This window comes from Rhamphochromis longiceps, linkage group LG22 (assembly GCF_057381845.1).
Source record: "Rhamphochromis longiceps isolate RC_006_pf linkage group LG22, R_longiceps_female_GT1.1, whole genome shotgun sequence".
NCBI classification, from domain to species: Eukaryota; Metazoa; Chordata; class Actinopteri; order Cichliformes; family Cichlidae; genus Rhamphochromis; species Rhamphochromis longiceps.
The window spans coordinates 19,374,802-19,394,763 of record NC_140577.1 but is presented as its reverse complement, the minus strand read 5'-3'; the positions used below and the strand labels follow the sequence as shown (position 1 = coordinate 19,394,763).

Genomic DNA, 19,962 nt, shown 5'->3' with positions numbered 1-19,962 from the left:
TTCACTTTTGTCTGTCTTTTTTGATGGTGTTGTAGCTTTAGAGGACACCATGCTGTGTTTTTAGGTCAGCCTTTGTCGTGTTTCTCTCTGGTGTTGAATGTAGAGATGCCTTATGATGGAGTTATTCTCACTTCTGATGACATGGCCTAGCTAACACCATCATCTCCACATCAGAATGGTGTTTATGCTCTATTTTTCTGCAGTGGGTTACCAGGTCTCTGCAAGAGAAATGGTTTACTAGAAAATGCCTAGAATCTCCTGAGGCTTTCGCTGGGAGATGTTGACAGTTGGTTGAGGAAGCTGTCTGTCATCCTCAAGCAGTCTGGACCACACGGCAGCTCGAATATGGTAGGTTTAGATTTGTGGGTGCCCGTTCTTATGTGTTTATGTACGTTTTGATGAAAAGGGAAAAGCAGCTTAGCAATTTAATTCATCTCCGTGTTGGTAAGTTAAAAGCATTTCTTGTCTTCAAATGTAGGCATTTTGAATCAGCACTGACAAACACACACAGACACCCACTTAAATAAAAATCAAATGTGCTGAACCTCACTCAATAATTGCCTTTTTACAGACAAGTCTGCATCAACAGATGCAGTCTAAGCATTTTTGAGGCACATCTCTGGTAAATCAAAGGCTCACAAAGACAAAGTGGACCCGACTATGTAGTATTTTTCCATAGCTGATGAAATGAAATCGGGATGTGGCAAGCGAGCATAACCCATATGGCAGTATACTTGGGTGTATAACTAAAAGTTGAGAGTTATTTAGTAATTTGTTTCATGAAACCATGTTCTTGATGCATTTCCCCTGCACAGCTGCCTCTCTAAAATACAAGTATATCCATTTAAAGCCTCCTCTCAGTCTAAAACAAGCTATTTACCAACAAAAGTCACAACTCTCCACCCACCCCACCTTTCATTTGTCATTTCTATGCTAATCAAGTTTTATTCTCTCTCTCCCACATTGTAGCACATTTTCAACAATAGGTCATAAATTTCATCCAAAGGCAAACATGGCTGTAATTAATTTTTGCATTAGCATTAGAATTTCCCATATAAGAAACAGCGTGCGCCCACACAGACAAAGACCTGTCATTTTATCATTTAATTTAGCCTTTCACATTTCGTTTGAATGTATAGTACTACCGTACAGGAAGCATCATATCATTATATTCCGAAAATTGTGACACCATCGCCACCGTGGCTTTTAAATAATGGACACAGGCATGTCTTTGATATTGTGCATACGTCTTTAAAAGCCATGAATAACTGTCAGAGCAGAGATTTGAGAGGTACTTTAACATTTAGGCACCAGCAGCTGAGCTGAGATAATAAGACAGTGTGCTCTATTTTCAATGTCCTATTTGTGTTAATTTAATGAGCGATATGAATCAGCGCAGGGTTAATTACATACTTTGTAGAGATTAAGCAGAACTTGTGATTCATGATAGTGATCAACCCAAGGATATTATTCTGACTGAGACCAAAAGGTGCATCAGTAGATTTCCGAAAAGTGTACTAAAGCGTTGAGGAGTTCAAGCACCTCCTAACTTTGGTGATGAATGTGATCTTCTCATTAAGCCTCCATCCACTTCTAGACATCTTCACTCTTCATTAGTTGCTGTGCTGCAGTTATAATAGTACACTTGCTGATGACTTGTTATTACTGGAAATGTACTTTAGCATTGTTTAAAGGTAACTGACTGAGAATATGAGAGCGTAACTTAAAGATCAAGTCAAATATAATTCAAAAGTAAAGCAATTTTAAAAGAGGACTGGATATCCTAATATTGTGGTTAAACAGTAATGTGATGAAAAGGGTTTGTGCTTCTTAAAAGCAAATAAAAAACAAAAACAACATCTGACCCATTTACAGTACCCAAATTGCAGGGTTTCCATTACAGCAGATCCCCAAATATAAAAGTCTTCCTCCAACCAGTAGGAGACCCTCAGTTTGGCCCACTAAATCACCACTTTCTGCACAGAGCCACAGGGGTTTGTGTTCGCACATCAGTGAGACAGGTTTTTAAAACAACACATGGATTACAGCCATCAATTAGGCAGAAAGAAAGGCCTTTATCTCGCAACCACTGCTAAATCCAAAATTACACACCAGTCTTAAAGGGCTTCAAGGGGTCTTTCCAGCATTGCCTTAATCTCCATTTAGCTAAGGCTATTTGGTACACCCACACTGGGAGATACGTCCACGGATCTACAATAAGAGCTAATGGAATTTTTAAACCAGTCCTCTTATGATTGCTTCTCTGCAACATTTTTCGCCATCCCCAAGGTGTTTTAGGTTCACAGGGGTTATTCTCTTTTGCAGGAGTTGTTTGTGCTCTTTGTACAATTTTATTTTTGCTTCATCTGTTATAACGCTTAACAGAAAGTCTCAGGAGACTGACAGAAAGACCAGCAAACCCATGCTTTTGTTGCTGGTCAACCAATAAATTTTTGTTTGGAGAGAAAATAACATAAGTGGTAGATTTCATCGAGTCATGAGCAATTGTAACCGTTGACCCCTCTGGTATTATCAGTTTATGAGGTCAGTTAAGGGCTGAGAAAAGGCTTTACAAAACATGAAATCAATCATAAAAAAAAAAAAAAAAATCAGCAATGCAGCATCATTCTGTCAGCATGTTTCGGTGTCACAAAAATATCGGAGAAACACATTTGGGATAAAATATTCTTTTTTTTTTCCACTTTTCACAAGGAAAGCATGCTTTTCGGTTCATGTTAACACACAGAAAAATGCAATTAAAACATAGCATTTACAAGTAATCAATTTGTCATTCTTGTGTTCTTAGAGGTAAAACTTGATCTTTTAGAGATCATAAATACGCGGCCATAGATGTGTTTGAGTAATAAAGGTGTAATATCATTTTTATTAAATAAACTCAGTGCTGGCACAGAATCATTTGGTCCTCTCAGTGTAAATAAAAACTGGCCATGAAAAGCAAACAGTAATATCAAGGTCTAACCATGTCATCAGGCATATTAACACTCTCTTAAAAACAATTCTTTTTGCACACTGAATCCAGGTCAGAGGGTTCAAAGGACGCAAGTGGCTTAAGTCCACATGCAAGCAGGAGCAGGGCTTGATTTTACTTATTTTTAGCATTTATTCAGTTGCATTTTTTGTTTGGTTGGAAGACTATTTTTTAAAGACCTTTTTTTTTATAAACCTTTTTCTTCTCTAGTTTTCAGTTCATTAGCTTTTCCTGACATTTCAACGAACCACAGCATTATTTAAGGACAGCGCTGCAGCTAACTGGAGCTTGGGCAATTCAGGACAGTGTATTAAAAGTGTAAAGATGAGAGGGATATCCAGCGTATTATTTAAAGGATAGACAAGTCTTTGTCTAACTCTGACTAGCCTTTTTCAGAGGAAAAACCAAAAATAGTTCTATGATATCACACATCTGAGAGTAGTGGGTTATGTAAGAGGTTTAAAAGAGGACCGTCACAAATAGAAGGGTTTTTGGTGGAGAGCACTGATGTCAGATTTACACTACAGTGTGCATGTACACTCAGATCATGGACAGGTTAAGGCTTATGCATTCACATACTGACACAAACAATCACACTAAGGCCATCTTTCTTTCAGATCCCACCAAACTACAAAATAATTAAAACTGTGGCAACGGGCTCCCGGCAGGTTCTTCCTCTCATCACCCTACAAGGTCACATGCTCTCAGTAACACGACTGGGGATCCGCCTGGCCCTACTGAGAAATAATGTTAGTCTGAAGACGAGGTGAATCACGGATACATCACAGTGGTGATCTATTTAGACTTTCTGAACACACAGCTGCTTATCACAGTCTATTTAAAGTGAATACAAAAGCTTGGCTGCTTCTCAGTTTGAACTTATTCAAGGCACAATCAAGCTAGTTTTATGTTCATGTTTGAATGAAAAAATGACAGGAGGGCCCAGAATAGAAAATAAAAGGTAGCAAGATAGGAATTTTGCTGCTTATTCATTATAGTTCAGTGAATATGTGTTTCTGCATCTAATTGCCTGGCACTTAACTTCTCAGCCTGTCACTTGTTGTTTCTCTGTTGCCTGATACCAGACCGAAGTGTCAACACGTTTCACTCTGTTTCCATCTTCATTCATACATTGCCTTCATGTTAACTGATTTCCACGGTGGAGGGGGCTTAATTTTCCCTAACCAATCACCAGAAACCACAGCTCACTGCTTAACAGCAGTGACAGCGATGATAGTCCGACTTCTGTTGCTCACAGTCTAATCATTGCTTCTCCTCTAATTTTCTGGAGCCAATCAGCTCAGTGAAGTGAGTGGAGTCAAATATTTTAGGCTTAGGTAGGTGCTTATATTATGTCTATAACCATGTAATAACACAGCCACTGAATATTACAGCTAACGGGCACATAGTAATAGAGCCAGGCTGATATATCTGTCATGCAATATTACTAGGCCATGCTGGCCTATCAAAGATAGATAGCAGCATCAGTCTATATGTTACAATATGAAAACTGAAAGGTAAGTTGATAGCCTGTGAATGTGGTGCTGGAAACTTAATAAATTGTAACACATTGTGTGTCTGCAGCAACATAAAAATGCAGACTAAAGGGCAGATCACCTTGGTTAGTTCTTAAACTGTCTCTTTGCATCATCTGCAATGCATTTTCCCGATTTGGCATGGGATTGGTTATCAATGATGTACAAATTAAAGTGCAATTATAGCCGTACCACCATAAGAAATAAGGAAAATGCATGAGTGTAACTGTTTATATTTGGCAGGCCTAATAGGATTGATTGTCCCTAGTGGGACTGTTTTGCAAAAGGATCTGCTGGTGCTAATTGTGAGGTTGGCCTTTGGCTTTCACAGAGAAGTTGGATAAAACATGAATGATAGCTAAACAACACCAATGATACCTCGCATGTTTTTGTACCAACAGTTTATTTGGACAACAGACAGAATGCACCAATGAGTACTACACAGAAAAAGACATATAGTTGCACAAAAACTGGGCATATGGCTCACACTTAGAGGAAATGTATGTTATCTGATTAATGTTTAACTCTGATCCAGTAGCTGTTAAGTTAAGTGAAGATATCAATAAGTCCAAGTGTTGGGGAAAAGCAGTGCTCAATATTTCAACACAGAGCATGTGCACAACTAAAACACATGTTTTAAAAATCCCACTGCTCTCAACGTAAAAATGTTTAACTATATAATTTTTCCCTTACAAGTCAGTATATCAGTGAGATATAATTAGAAGCAAAAGTCATTCACAAGGCAATGAATGATCTCTACTAACATTCAGTCATTCAGTCATATTCAGTCGATCAATCGGCTTAAAGTCAATTCAACATGGTGCTAAAGGAAGCACTCCTGGACAAAATATTCAATGATGAATTCTGAATATGGATGTTTTGCAATATTAGCGATCTTGCAAAAAGAAGTACTTTATGAATTTCCTGCATAATATAGCTTCTATTTCTGCGGGCAGTCTGGGGCCACAGTGAATGTTATATACAAGCAATCAAGTACATGCATGCAATCGAGTATGAGACATTGATCAAGTACTTTCTAAAGGTACTTTCTATAGCTGAGAGGGAAGGCTTTGTAATCAAAATGGAATTGCATAAAACAACCTCAAATGCTCAACCTGCCTGTGTCTATTATCTCTACCTTCACTCACAACACAACAGATTCAAAGCCCATCCATCCTCCAGAGCACCAGGCCCCCGTGCAGAGTAATAGTTAGAAAATAGTGGCGATGTTGATTAGAAAGCACGGAGGTGGTCGTGGGGTTTATTCAATATTCAAGAGAGGCATTTGGTGCACCATGGGAGCACCCAGTTGGGGAGGCAACAGTAAGGAGAAGCTTTGAACCCCACACAGACCACAGACCCAAATTCATTATGGATGTGATGGAGGAGGGAGAAAAAGAAGAATACTGCAGGTAGATAGTGGAGAAATTTAGCGAGAAGCGAGAGGTGATAAAAGAATCATGTATGAAAGTGGAGAGAAAGCAAAAGGACTGAAAGATGCGAACAAGGGGAAAAGAAAAGAAAAGAAAAGATATAGTGCTCTTCGTGTCACACTGCTCTACACGCACACAAGCATATGATCACATCATACCAGATCATCATATAGCTCAGTCAAGCGTGTGCTAGAGAAAAACAGCAACCCATTTCCTCCAGTTATAGAAACGGGCAGTAGGCAGCTCAGCAAAGTCATCTCATTTTAGTCGGGTAAGTTAGATGTTTAATGGAGAGGAGTCAGTCGGCTCAACTTCACTGCAAATTAGCTCTGCAACATGAGCACGATGGAAAACATACTACTGCTTGGATACCAGGAAAGATCTGATGTGCTTGTAGCACACACAATAAGGAAAGCGAAAGTTCACGCAAGCGTTACAGCTCCCTACACAAGCTTGAAAAACTTTGTGTCAGTACATAGTGAGGTACACAGCACATACAAACAGTCTATCATTAAGCCTTTTACAGTTTACACCATCTGGCTTTTGACTTACTTATACAGCTGTGCAGCATGGACCACATCACCTTCATCATATTAATAATAGAATGTTTTATCAATGTCAATAGCACTATTACTTAATCACCTTAAAACTAATTTTACTACCACTAATAATAATAATAATAATAATCATAAACTGGACCTTAACGTATTTCAATTCCAAGGGCATTCCAAGGAAATTCGGTCAATATGAGGTCACCCATGTTCAAACCTCGAGCTGAGTATTTGGCTGAGAGGTTGATCTGACTGAGAAAGTGTGGGATACTGCACACTTGCATTGCAATGACTTGTCAGCCACAAGACTGGCCCAGGCTAAGCCTTACTTCACTTTATTCTCCTTGTGAGGATCTACAAAATTTACAGATTGAACAAGTTGTACTCAATATGAAACTACATTGAGCATAAACTAATTGGAAACTTGGTTACTGAGATGACTGATGAAAGGAACAATCACACTTTTCTTTTTTTGCAGCTAGAGGAGTCGACCTATACTGGCCATAAGAAAGAAGCCAATTTAAAGCACTTCTGCACACTTATCAAAGCTGTCATACAGAGGAATAAAAATGTAACACATCAACTGGAATGACTAATTACAAAATGAGATGTGTTTGCCTGATATTCCTATAAGTAATCTGTACATCATTTCACTGAAAAGTTCACAGAATCCAAAAAATATTTCATCCACCCTTCTTAGAGTCTCAAAAGATCTCAACCTTTTCCGTATAGTTTGACAGACACGCCTGATAACAACGTATTCCGGTACTGACACTATAGGTCGACATGTCCTTAAAAATAAATGTTGCAAGACCTGTTTTTTAAAACGCAGACCCTGTTTCAAAAAACTGTGCAGAATGTCTGTGTCATTTGTGGAGGACTCCTTATAGTCCTGAAAAAATAAATTCACGCTGTCAGCCCAGACGAGACTGTGACATGGACCCTGCCATAACGTGTAGCAGGATACTGTACATCACATACTTTACCCAATAACTAGCCTCTTGACAGCTGAGTGATGTGGTGGTCGTCTCTTTTCTCACAGCTTACGGCCTGCTGCATCCCCTGCTCTAACATGTCAATCATGTTGTAGCTAATGTTGGAGCCAACATGTACATCCACCCACACACACTGATTGACTGATGTCCTGCTTATGCTTTCTGGCCCTGCACAACACCCAACCACATTACTCTTATCTGGGGTCGGCGGCTTTCATTCTTTGCTTGTCTTATCTCTGACTGTCATTTACAGCATTTATGCTTTCCCTTACACAATTTCCTCTGGGATTAATAAATTATTTCTGATTCTGATTTTCATATCTGTATCTGGCTCAGAGTCACAAAGACATTGGACTGCCAGATGCATAGCACCTTTGTGAACAAAAGAGAGTCTAAGGATGACAACAGGAGCTGTGGTGTGGTTAAAAATATTTCTTCCTCTAAAGTTTAAGAGTAGGATTGATCTTGCGCACATGTGCATTGGCATTAAACCAGTCTTGTGAAAGAATTCAACCTTCTGTTTTCATTGCCCCGTGCATGCATTCAGTCACACATGCGCTGGCAATGAAATGCAGCCAAGAGAAGCATTCATTTACGTGTTGCAGGTACTCCAGACCTCCATGTACAGACATCTCACCTTTGTATGAAATACCTCTTTTTCTAAGCCCTCCATCCCCCGTTACCAAACCCAGACATCAAAGACATGTGCTAAAGTTTGAAGAACAACATGTTCAAAGAGAAACTGAAAAGGCTGAGAACAGAAGAAGGAAAATAGCAGGAGGACCAAATTCGGTGTTCTACCAGAGTCAATTTACAGCAGAATAATTGAAATTCCAAGGCTCAAACATCTGGTTTAATGCCTCAGTTAGTCATCAATAGGCTGATAGCTGCTCATCGCACTTACTGGTTGTCAGCGGTAGTGTCATGGATGAGAGAAGGAGGACCCAAACGCTGGACTCACAGGCAGGTAGGTGAAGGTGGATGTTTATTGCCGAAGGAGCGAGCAAACAGTACAGAGGGAGGAAATGGCTGGCTGGCTGGCTGGCTGGCTGGCTGAATGAATGAATGAATGAATGAATGAATGAATGAATGAATGAATGCATGACCAAAAGACTGACTGACTGAACATACAGACGACATCAGACTTACATCATCAATGACCCGACACTGAATGGGTAGAACAGAGGGCTTAAATACACAGGCTGGTGATAATGATGATAATGAGGGACCGGTGAGTACACAGCTGAACATAATGAACTAATGATAATGGGAAGAGGACTGAACATAATACACACAGACCAAGGCTAACACAATAAAACAGGAAGTGGAACAGGCAGTAGATAAACAGTGAGTGTGAACTGAAAACACTGGGTCACCGACCCAGGAACCCTGACACTGGTGAGTTGTAAAAGTGTTTGAGTTCAGGTTAAAATGTTACCAGTCATCCCTAAAGCTGCCCACTTAAAGCTACATCACTGGCACGGGTTGAATAGTGGAGTAAACCTGGTGACTTAATTCTAACCTCAGTGCTTGGCTTTCTGAAAATGATCACATTTGCCAAGTAGAAATACTGAGTCATTAAGTCAAGCGGCAAGTGAAATGAGACAGACGAGCAAGAAGCAGTCCCGTGTCAATTCAACAATTAATTCATAAGAGCCTTTTTGTTGTACAGTGTAGTGTAGTAGTGTATCTGCGTCGCATATTAGATATGGCATTTCCATGGAGCATTAATCAATAGAAGGTGTCACTTGTCACCAGCGTGTCTCTGGGAGTGCGAGGCAGGAAAGATCGAACATCCCCCTCTCATCACCTCTGCCACGAGATGAGCTTATACTCTAGGACTCTGCCATTCTTCATCAGCCGACAGGCTGTCCTTGAACGACGGAGATGAGTGGCAGTGAAGCATCGCTATCACAAACAAGACTGGGGAAAGCATTTTCTTATCAATCGCGGTGCTGTGTACACATCAGACGTTGACATGACTTGGTGCGAAATGAAGGGAGAGAACGCTCGTTTAAGCTACAGCTGGAAAAGTTAGCTAACAGCTGTAGCTTATACGTAAAACGGCTATGTGACATTTCATAAATGTCTAAGAGAGGGAGACAAATGTTCTTCATACATATTTCATACAAAATTTTCTTTTAAGTAAAAGTCTGGTTACATACTAGCCAAAGCCTAGACAAAAAATTCTGTGAATACTCAGGAACCTGTGGGAGGAGGGGGGCTTTGAGTGATGGTATTCTGCCAACTTGCTCCATAACTATTCTATTTATAAACCGAGATTTGATACCGTAACCTGAAATCTCACAGTGTTCCCTGCTGCTGCCACTTGGCTGCCAATGAATGATTAATGAGCAGATGCTGAACTGCAGAGACCATTATTGTTTCTTTCTGTCCTCCCTCCTCCTCCTGTGCATTGCTCTATACAGCAATTCCTTTGGCGAGGCAGGGGATTACATTGCACAAGCTTGCCCAAGTTGTACTGAACACACTGTAAAAAAAACAATGACATTATCATTTTTAAAATAAAATAAACTGATATTCCTGCCAAAGAGTATCAATCTGAAACTTGAACGGGGTTAAATTTGTAGTTTCTTCCACATACAGAATTTCATCTGCCACCAGGTTGAAAATCACTATAACCTGTCTAAATATTTAACTAGGTACTTAATTAGGAATGATGGGATTGTAAAGAAGAGACTAGTTTCTGAGAGAGTTTAAACACTTCTCGATGTTTTAGGTTGTGGTGATAAAACAGATTATTATCCCTCTCATATCTGCAACGAGAAATATAAAGTCAGCATTAAGTCCTCTATTAACCTGACTGTTGAAAGGGAAACGGTGGGTCTGGAGCCACTTGTTAGTTTTACCTTCACTCACTCTTCACTTTTGTAATAAAAAAAAAGACACGTAATTGTGAATATTAATAATTGATTGTAGAAAAAAAGCAGCACATAGTATAAAGATGATTTTCTACCAGAAAAGTTGGTGCCATTGGGATCTAACGGAGCACCGTCACCACAAAATATTGAACCCTGTGTTTGTCAAAGTAAGAACAGCTGTAGCCGTTAGCCTTTTTTGACAGGATGGTAGGGTTAGACAGGAAAGGGTGAGAAATTGAGGGGGAATGAAACACAGGAAATGATCTAAGGCAGCGGTCCCCAACCTTTTTTGTGCCACAGACCGGTTTATGTCTGACAATATTTTCACGAACCAGCCTTTTAGGTGTCGTGGATAAATACAACAAAATAAAACCAGTGCCGGTACCAAAAGATTTAAGATTTGTTCATAACACACGGGAAAAGACCCAGAGAAACCGACAATAAAATAAAAACAATTTTTTTTTAAAAAAAACTATAAAAACCAATAAAACCCCTGAAAACCATAAATTTCCCAACCGAGCCTCAACTGTCGCGGCCCAGAACCAAACGAGTCACGGACCGGTGGCCCCAGGGTTGGGGACCGCTGGTCTAAGGTCAATTGAAACCCATGTCCCTTCAACAATCACACGGCTATACTGGCTCCCACTGGCCTCATATCTGAAGTTCAATAGTTGTAGCAACGCTTTTGTTTGTTTGTTTTTATATATGTTTAAATATTGGTTAATGCTAAGAGTAAGAAAACTGTTTTCATGTGATAAATTAATGACTGTAATTATGTTGGGGAAAATGCCTTAAAAATGTGTTTTTAGTTTGTTTCTTTTTTTAACAAAACAAAAAAATAGATTTTTTAAATTTTTTGTTTTATTTGGTTTCTTGGGAGTTATTCATATGTTTTTGTCAAGTTTTCCCCTTTAGTAAGGCAAAGAGCCATGTTGTTGGGAGGCTCGCACCTTTGGTGAGGTCCTCTCCACACACACTCTGGGACAGACACAGATATAACATTTTGGTTTGCAGTAAGACATATTTGGTGAGTTGTGGGTAGCACAGCGCTGCCCAAGTGGCTCCCAGCATGTCTTCATTTATTTGTTTTGGGTCGTGAAACTCTTCTTGTAGAAAAACTATAATAAATATTTTAAGTAATTCTAAGGGTTTGGTAGATTTTTAATTTTTCTTTAATGTTTCTTGACCAAATATATACTGTATTTGTGTACTTTTAGATTATTTATTTTCCTGTATAAGGAAATGGCATGGAAATTCTTCACAGGGAAAAAAAACCCTTTGCCCTGACAGGAAATGCACACCTTTACTGATGCTCAGTGAACTATTAAAATATTTGCTAGAAGAGCCAATAAACTGCACCATGTAATTTTCACTCTATAGCAGGTTATGTATGGCCAGTGCATGGGAAGCCCACACACAGGCAATTTCTGCTGTGAGTGGGCAAACATTTCACTGAAGACAGCCAGCATTCGCAAATTACTATATTTTAAGTTGCCAGACACGGAGACTCTCTCTCTCCCGCTCCCTCTAAAGAAAGCTTTTACAGCCCATACTTACAGGAATCTATCAGGCCTATTTAGCTGAATAATTTTCAGATGTGACTCTTACCCTTGCTTTTTGGTTCGGTTGCTGTTGATGGCCACAAATAAATGAAACACACAATAGACAAAACACGTAGGAGAGAATAGAAAAGAAAACACAGCTAAAGACAGAGGATGATGCTGGAAATAATAAGATAGTTTTGACTGCATTTTTTCACCCACTCTTCAAGGACACAAGATGTTTTCATGCAAAGCAGGATAAGAAAATGAGATGGCACTGATTTCTCAAACACTTAAAGCTCCACAAAATTGATCCAAATCCTTTTAACAAGAGAAACAGGTGCTTTCTGTTCCATTAAACAATGAGATGCTTTATATCACTTGTAACTTTGTTTTCTTCCTCTATTTTTCATAAAGATTATTGGTATTATAAGTCTTGACTCTGTATTTTCGCATATCCGTTAAAGCCTTACTGATTCTTATCTGGAAAAGGCCTCACACCAAATATGTCTCAGTTATAATTCCTCAATCAATGATTTTGCAGCCAACAAGATGACAAAGGTTGGGTTGGTTTAAGGAATTCATAAAGCAAATGAGTTTTTGCTGTGGTGCCAGGCCAGGATCAGTTTTAACTTGGCAGATGGCATTGAGGTTTCAAACATGTTTTCGGGGTACCGATTTAACTTTCAGATATCAAGACTGAATCAGTCTGATAAGTCCATTACTGTTCTGCCTTCACTATGTGTGTGCGTGTGTGCGCGCGTTCATTTGCCTGTACTGTATTTCTGGGTATGTGTGGATGTCGGTACCAGACTTCAGACGTGGTTGCTCATGCAAAGGATTCCATTAGAGAGGTAAGGCAATATGAAGTCTATTACAGTGCCGCCGCTCTGCTGGAGTTCCATTGATTGTCCCGAGCCTTGTGCTGAGAGGATCGGTGTAATTTGTTTATATATCCATGAAAAAAAAAATCATCCAGAAGTTAAAAGTACTCAGACCACCGAGCCTTTTTTCGTTCCCTTTCACTCTCTCCCTACTTCCATTCACAAAAAAGGTAAAACAGTGTAATCCTACAGATGTATCACAACTCTTCCTCCCCTCCTGCTCCTTCTCTTCATCTCTGTCCATTAGACAGCTAATTTGATTTGCAGGGCTAGTCTTTCTCTGCTTACAGCTGGGGAAGAGATAAAAAAAAGTATAACATGCCTTTAGATATCAGTATATCCAAGTGGAAAGGACCTCAATAACTCTAGAAAATCTCTGTGCAGGTCAGGGCTCATGGTAGTTTGCTCTTATTAAAGTGACTGCTATGTATATGAACAGGGAAAAATGTGGGAAACACTTTTCAAAGAAGTGTTTCAAGCTGTACAGGAGGTAAAGTCTTGTGTTGCTAAAGGTGCTTGAATTTCTCAGGATGGAAATTTAACTCTTCGACTTCAGCTTTCTACTGGGATAAACATTCTTCCAGCAGCTGGTAGGCTTCATGTGATTATCCTGCTGAAAGACCCACTTCTCTTCATCTTTTGACTGGTAATTGACTGTTAATTACTGTTGCTGTTTCATGTTTGTTTAACTTGAGTTTATTCAGAGTGTTCGCTTCACTCCAATCTGTTTACCTGTGCACCTCCTACTATCACTCACAAGTCTCTATACCTACGGTGTAGCATTTATAGCACAGATTTCCACCTAAGTGATTTCACTCTTTTCTCTAACAAGTTCTTATTAATAGTGAATGCATAACATCAGTTACATTACATGTAATATTACACGAATGTTCATGCAATTGCAACAGTTATTTTGCAATTTTTAGGGACATGTTTGTGCTCTCTTAAATGCCATGCCATAATTAGGTGTTAGAAAACAGCCCTATGAATGTTATGAAGGTTAACATAATGCCAGTAATCAGTAATTTGATTTCTGCAACTTTTTTGCCTTCACTGGATTGTGGTGATCTGCTCTTTATGAACGCACCTGGCCAGTATCTAAAGAGGTAAGACACTGTTTGTAATTTCTGTTGCCCTCTTGACCAGGTCTCTCTAGAAAAAGATCTTTTTTCTTGGCTAAATAAAGGATATAACAATAATAAATATTAATTTTCAAAGTTTATGAAACAGACGTGACGGATTTTTCCCATTGACGTGTGTAAAAATGTGTGAAAATGTTAAATGCAGTACGTGGGAGTTGATTCTCAACAGTATGACTATCTCGAGTGAGGCATGGAGTTTTACCACATGCTGACTCCATCATATCACATTTATCATGAGGAAAGAGGAAGGCTGAAGATTTGCTGTGTGGGGGTTAGTTTAGCACAGAAACACTGGGTACAGTATTTTACCTGAGCTAACCCTAATGCGTCTCCACTAGCTCTGCGATAAACACATCACATGGTATTTCCTCACAACACGTGAGCAATAAAAAACAGCAACAACACTAGGAAAAGTTGAGTTTTCACCAGCAGCATGTATCAAATGATAAATGGTTTTTAAAAAGTTTTTTTTTTAAAATAGACACAAAAAGCTGTGGATAGCGTGCAGAGATTTACATTACATTCAATAATAGGGCCCCTTTAACAGCACCCTATCCATTCTAAAGACCTGAAAGCTATTCTTGTGAGCACAGATTCTGCCGTGAGTCAGTTAAAAAGTATTCATCCACAAAGCATTATTCACACGCAAAAAAAGCCTAGACAAAAACACACATCTTTGAAAAAATAAGACTCTACAAAAATGAAACTGCTAACAGAGTCGATATCTCTGATCCACTTACATCCCTGCCTGACTCCATCAGCACCACGGTGTGTGAGTGTGGTCGCAGTGGCCCAGAAAAACACTCGAGCTGAATAAGGTTGGGGAACAGGTGTGTATAATAAAATGTGGTCAAACATGGGTACGCTGTGCAACTGTTAACAGATTATTCCTCTAGAACCCGAGGGGATCTGTGCCCTGCGGCTTCGCTCAGTCAGGGACAACACTCTCCTGAGGCTGGGTAGTGTCCTGGTTTTCAGGGTTTCTGTGTAACAAGTCCAAGCAGGCAACTAGAAAAGGAACTATTAAATCATTAGGTGAAGTGGTTATCTCATTACAGTGCTAGGAACGCTTGTGGATGCTGCTGACCAAGTGTGTACCAACATAGTGCCCTCTCCCAACAAGACAAAGAGCTCAAGGTGTAGATCCATGGTCCAATCTCCCCAGACCCCCAAACAGGTAAGCATGCCCCGGTCTTACCAGTGCTCTTTGCCAGACAATACAGGTCAAGAAGGTCCTGGCTCCTAATCTGCAAGGATTGTTCCGAAAACCTTCCTTTCACAGCCCCAAAATATCCACGTTAGGTTAATCATTGCTTCTAAATTGGCTTTAGGTGTGAATGTTTATCTGTCTCTCTGAGTTTGCACTGTGATGGTTGGGCGACCTGTCAGGGTCTCTTGCCCAGTAACAGTAAGAGGGATATTTCCTTCCCCTTTGACTGTGACTATCATCACTGAAATGATTCATTCATATCTTCTTTTACAAAACAAACTGATGCACCATTTATAGTAAAGTATCTAAGCTGACCTCACCTAAACTGGCATATAATATTTCATCCTTGATTCGTAGCCGTCTGCACTCTTATTCACAGCATATTTTCTCCTTATTCTATAGTTATAGTATAAATCTTATGACACACTGAACAACTGCCTCATAATCAGGACTTATTACTCGTAGTATATATGTATCATAAAGGAACATAAAACATATATGCCTGTGATTTACAGAAAAAGAAAAAAGAAAAGGTGCGTCTAACACAATTAAGATGCAGTGAGAGAATAAAGACCTTAACAAATCCTGTCCACAATTAGCCACTGAGACTGAGCCTGATGTGTCATTAAACGCAGCTATCTGCGTTAGCTGATTTATTGGGATTTCACTTTGCTGTAGTATTTGCTTTGTTTCCAATCTTGGCCTATCAAGAAACTCACAGAAAGTATCTTCTACATTCCTCTCCACCTCCTCTGCTTTGCTTTTTCCATCTCTTCCTCCACATCGCCCTCAGCCCATGTCCAATGCACACTGCAGCTCTCAAAAGCCTTTTTGTTTTTTTGTTTATTTGTTTGTTTTCTGTAGTCAAAAACATCTTAGACCCATGGTGAATGAACCCCTCTCAAACACCAATGAGACAGTTGGACCGCTGATCATCAGCAGATTGCCCAGTTTGTACAATTACTTTTAGCTTATAGAATTAAGCTAAATTTCATTTAAATCACATAATGTCTCCTCTTCATGTTTAGTACATTCCTACACTGCCTCTGTTTTTAATCGCCAGGGATGGCCCTCTAGAGAGCACAAGAAAGAACCTGCGTTGGTTTGCAAACTGAAGAGCATCCGCCTCCTGCTCTTCCATTGGTTACATCTGCACTATCCTGGATCACTCATTGGCATCCGATAATCGTCTGATGAGTGCCACCTACACGCTTCACATAACATAGTCCTTTAAAAAAAAAAAAAAAAAAGAAGAAGACCACGTTTAGGGCTCTATCTTCGTTACTTGGAGTATTTTTTTTTCTACAACAGCAGCTTCACAAAGGAACAGGATAATAAAAGTGACTTCCAGTGTTGTTCTCACTGTTGTAGCTATACTGAAAACACCTCTCTGACACATGAAACTACCATTTAACACAGGCAACATGCATGCATTTAAATGATATTCCAGAGTAGCATCTCCTTTCTCCTTTTCTCATTTCTCTCTGCTGTCTGACTATATTAGTACCTTTATTTGATATTCACAAAAAGCATTACTCTGCTGTGAAACCTAATTCACCCTTAGGGGAAGCTACACTTGCTGGTTTCACCAGAGAGAAGAAGGAATTTCAGATTATCTCTTCAGCTCCAAAGCTGTTCATTCCTTTGGGCAACGACTCTGCTTATCAGAACACGTGTTTTCCATAAAAACTGCTATTTTTCTTTCCATTTTCATTTTTTCATTTGTTTTCTCCCCAAGCATTCTCTTTGAGAAAACAAAGGTACTACACGTTTTTAAATTTACCCTTTGGAACTATTTGAACCCATGCTGGGAAAGGTTGTTTACTGGTGGAATTATGATTACAGGTCAAAAGGTTATGTTTTCCATTTGGGGGCTTTTTGTTGTGGATGTGGGTCAGGCTCTGTGTAGCTGAAAGGAGTCAATGAATGGATGTAGCTTGGGAGCAAAACTAGCAGCAGTAGTGGGTATCAACCATGGTGTTTTATCATGTTTCTTGGGGTTATTGATTTCCATACATGCATTTAATATTGGGTAGAATATCTGAAAGTTTGGCTTTTCATTGTTTTCAGTGATAGAGTTATTAGAGTGACCCTTTACAGTCCTACAGTCCACTAAGGTACTCGTTTTTTTATTGTGTCATCGAACACACACATATATTTACAAAGACATGGACGTGGCTTAGATTTGAGAAGTATTTGCAGATAAATTTGTTTTCCCAGCTTGCATTTCAAATCCAGTCAAATGCACTGGAATTAAAAAAACACCAGAAAGTAGAAAAACAGCACCAAACGTTGAATAAAACATAAAGGAAGTAGAAAAAAATAGACATAGTGGAGACAATAACGCGATGTAACAGCTGGAGAAGTGACAGGATCTAAAATATGTGAAGGATTGCACTGAGGCATGTTTTAAAGAAGCAGAGGATTTTACAGTGTTGACGATAAAAAGATGCTGGTAATGTGTGTTTTTCACATGATTCATGTAATACTTTAGATTGGCTATTTGCTTTTCACTTCAGCAACTGTTCCGTCACTTTATTGTCTCCCCAAAAACACTTCTGTTGTGTTTTGTGAGTCTTTTTTTCTGGTTTTAGGAGCTTTTGTGGAATTCATTTCAATTTCTTCTGTGTTTTAATTGACTTCTATTTGTTTTGTCCTTTTTCAGCATTTTTCTATTTGTTGGTGTTTTTCAGGGCCACCACACATTTCTCTGTGAGAGCTGCACAATGAGCTTAAGCTCATCGCTGCATCTTACTTCTACTCAGTTTGACTGAGCTTTGAAGGAGTGGAAGAACCATCCACCTCCCTGGAGCATGTCTGGGGGCTGGTGAGCCCTTTGCCTTTGCAACACATGGATACATCTAAGAGAAGCAAATGGCCAAGTTTTCTCCTCACCTCCGTGGATCCGCAGTTCTTTGAGGTTTGACAGAGGTGAGTCTGAACTCAATAGGACCATGCAACACCAGGGCCACTTGAGCCACAAAGATGCATTATCCAAATCTTACTGTCACTCGTAAAAGGTCTTTCTGAGTCTACAGACAATGGAACAGCGGGTAATACAAATTCCTCAGGTAGCATTAAACGAATAGATTTCAAACATTGACCCTTATTTTGGGCATTTTGCTTTTTAGCCCTCAAGATATAGTTAAAAAAAATGTGGCTTGACAGAGAAGAAACATTTACTACAAAAGAGAGAAGAGCACTTAATTAGCCGACATGTTCCTGAGCCACTCGCAACAACTTTGTTCCTCTATTCTGGAGGAAAGTCTTGCTCTATGTGCACAACGACATAACCCTGACACAGGTTTGATGCCATATATTATACTAAGGAAAGAAAAAAGAGCTTAAATACCTCAGAAATAAGTTAAAGATGCAAATTACCATCACAGTCAAAAGGCAGGTCACACTAGGTTTATTTTTCAATTAGCCATTTGTATCAGTCATAATAAAGTTCTCATCTCTTTGATAATTGGCTTTTCTAACCTAAGCCTCAATAGCCTGACCTAGTCTTGATACCCTGACAACATTTACCCAAATCAACCCCAAAGAAACTGCCTTTAAAAAACAAAAGGACGCATAGAAGTTCAAACTCACATGAGGATGCCAGAAATAGTTCGCATACAGAATGGCATGAAACTACTTCCCAAAAGCTGTGCAACTTATGCACCAGATGTAATACAAACATGATTTAGTCAGTCTTATTATAATCTCAGAAGTCTCTACTCAAGGTGGACTGCATCATTTCTGTACCCAGAGCCGTGAATATAAAATATTACTGGCAAGGACAAAAAACTGAAATCTGCAAAACATTTACGGGAAAATGTGCAGTGCCTTTAAATTCCCCGTGTACAAGTACTGTATCAAGTGTGGCGGATAAGTGCTGGTGAGATATTTAAAGCTGTGTCTACAGAGAAAACACAAAACAGCATGTATATTATGTGCGATATGCCCCTTAATGCACCTCTAGTCATATTTTAATTGAATTTCCTGTGTACCAGTCCTGGCCTGAGTCTGTGAACAGCTAAGTTCAACACTGTGCCTGATGTCTTCTGTGTAAACATATTCAATAGGAGCTGCTAAGCTCTTAATGTTACGCCTCCTATGCAGACCTGTTGTAAAGTAGCAAATAATGAGTGAAAATACGCCCACACCATTACATGATAGTTATAACTACATGTTGTCTTTATCGACAAAATCAAATGTCAGCCACTGTGTGGAGCAAGTCCGAAAAATTTCTTTTTTTATTCTAGCACAATTGTTTTGAAGAAGACCTTCAGCTGAGCTGCCTGCCGCGCACCTCTTCTCTCTCCTCCTTTGTCTCTTTCTTCTATAGGCTGACCGTGATTATAGCGCCATACAACACTCCGTTGCAAACGTGACTTGGATGTCAATGCTGACCATTCCCATACTCAGCATGCTGCGTATATCAGCGACTCATCTCCAAGACACAGGCTCCAAGGTCGATCAATGTGAGACATGCCATTAGGTTTCTCCCTCTCCTCCTTTTGCTGAACTCTCAGATATCACTGCTGTAACTCCTTCTTCGGTTTTTTGCGTAGATGTCATTTCCTTTGATCTTGTTTTTGTGGAGAACATAAAGGTGGATTTTGGTGGCCTTCATGATCCCTGTATCAAAGTCACATTACCCCAAAAACGTCTGGGTGCAATTTCCCATTTAAAAGCAACAATATTCTTCTACCCTGTGGTATCTCATCTTGTACCTAAAGTGCAATTTCTTTCTCTCTAGTAATCACCAGAGCAGCTAAGCTATGGCTCTCACATTTAAATACTCCAATGATG

At 39.5% G+C, this 19,962-nt stretch overlaps 1 protein-coding gene and 1 long non-coding RNA gene across 2 annotated transcripts in view; one reads left to right on the top strand and one right to left on the bottom strand.

The window, feature by feature from the left end:
• Positions 1-19,962, bottom strand: part of gabbr2 (gamma-aminobutyric acid (GABA) B receptor, 2) — a 208,791-nt gene that overhangs the window by 107,398 nt on the left and 81,431 nt on the right. The gene's annotated exons all lie outside the window — the stretch shown is intronic.
• The window catches only part of LOC146643934 (uncharacterized), a 99,141-nt gene continuing 97,141 nt past the window's right edge, over positions 17,963-19,962 (top strand). The window contains exon 1 of the long non-coding RNA XR_014909386.1: positions 17,963-18,093. This is a non-coding gene — a long non-coding RNA (uncharacterized LOC146643934). The remainder of the gene's footprint in view (positions 18,094-19,962) is intronic.